We start from the raw sequence: 1699 nt of genomic DNA on the forward strand, positions 1-1699 counted from the left end.
AGATTGGGCGCAGTTGAAAATCCTTACGTTTTAATCCTACACCATTAACAGCTGAAAGTTTCGGCAGCGAAAAACCCTCAACAACGCCCCCTTTAGACTGCCCAGGACGGCGAAATGTACGAAATTTACTTTCATTAAGAGCCCCCAGCCCCCATAACCTTATATAAGTCTAACTTTGTTTGGGTGTTAAAATGCAAAAATGCTTTTAGTTACGGTCTATGGTTGGGGAAGTGGCAGCGCCATTAGGGAGATTAAATTTTGGGGGTGGTATTTTCGGGAACGGTGGTCTAGCTTTATTGCGCTCATTTTAGATAAATTGCCAAAGGATCCGAGATAAGCCGCTCTTAGACTCTAGACTTAATAATGAAGATACCGTGTATGGTTAGTCTGGGAAACTTTAAAGGTGATTCTAGTGGTTTTTGTGTTTAGGCCAAGGTGGATTTTTCTAAACTTTGTAAACTAGCACAATTAATTATGCCACAGTGTATCAACATATATGAAAATTGCCAATACGTTTCGAATTTCCGTTCTCGATGGCAACTTCCATATTTATGGCCCGATTATTGCTTTGAACTAATAATCGTATCAAAGAGTAATTATCCTACTAGTTGATTATTGATCACTGGACTCGTACCACAACGGGAAATGCCCAGTTCGAAATTGCCAAAATTAACCCTGAAAAATCACCATCGAAGCCCTAGTGAAGATATCGAATAATTAGCGTGTTATAATTATTCAATTGAAATTGGAAATTTACTGATGCGGCTCGAGTTCGCGTTATATCTGATGTCAGTTGCGTAATTCTACTAATAACAGCACACGATTATTCGGTGACAATATTATTAAATGGCTTATGGCTGATTGGTTGCCAATCAGTAGGGGAAACTTCGTATTTTTCAAAATAAAAATCGGTTGAGAAACGTCGGTCATAAGAGTTTGGAGGCCGAAAAGACGATTTTTCAACACAAATATTATCAATGTTTTCTTTGCGGACTTAATTTTCATGAGAAACCAACTTTTTGTCTGTAAAACGGACGATTTTCTCTGAAAACTGCATGTCGGAGAATTGCAATCGTTTAAAAACTTGGAAGTTGTCACGATTTGAAGTCCAAAAAGACGATTTTCCGAACAAAATACTTTTGTTCTGAATACGAATACTGAATTTTTACCTCGATTAACTCATTTTCAAAATACAACATGAGATTGTCTGCAAAGTGTATTCTCGACACATCCACTGTCTATAAGAAAGTTTCTATTTGCAATAGTTTGGAAGGAAATGGGGTCTGAATACTTCCACTTTTTACCCGGTAAATCGGGTTATCAACATTTTCCCGAAATTCAAGAACTCCATCAATATTTTTTGATTCCCGAATAACTCACTTCAACCTAAAATATTTATAGATTAGAAATCATCTTTACGAGCTTTCTGCAAGCTGGCGCCCCATCCCCCATTTTCTACCCATTAATCCCCAAAAAAAACCAGACCACACGTGAACAAACAATGAAGATCCACTTCGAATTGAAAACTTTAACCTTCCAGTTAGTAGACCACAGATAATTTAGCGCACAAACTGAATATTTAGTCAGCTTTTCCCAAAAAGAATTCAAGCGATATTGAAGCTTTACCACTTTCCCGAAATTCAAGAACTCCATCAATATTTTTTGATTCTCGGACAACTCACTTCAACCTAAAATATTT

Source organism: Dendroctonus ponderosae, unplaced genomic scaffold, assembly GCF_020466585.1.
Source record: "Dendroctonus ponderosae isolate FM_Combo_2020 unplaced genomic scaffold, Dpon_F_20191213v2 Dpon_F_20191213_1, whole genome shotgun sequence".
NCBI classification, from domain to species: domain Eukaryota; kingdom Metazoa; phylum Arthropoda; class Insecta; order Coleoptera; family Curculionidae; genus Dendroctonus; species Dendroctonus ponderosae.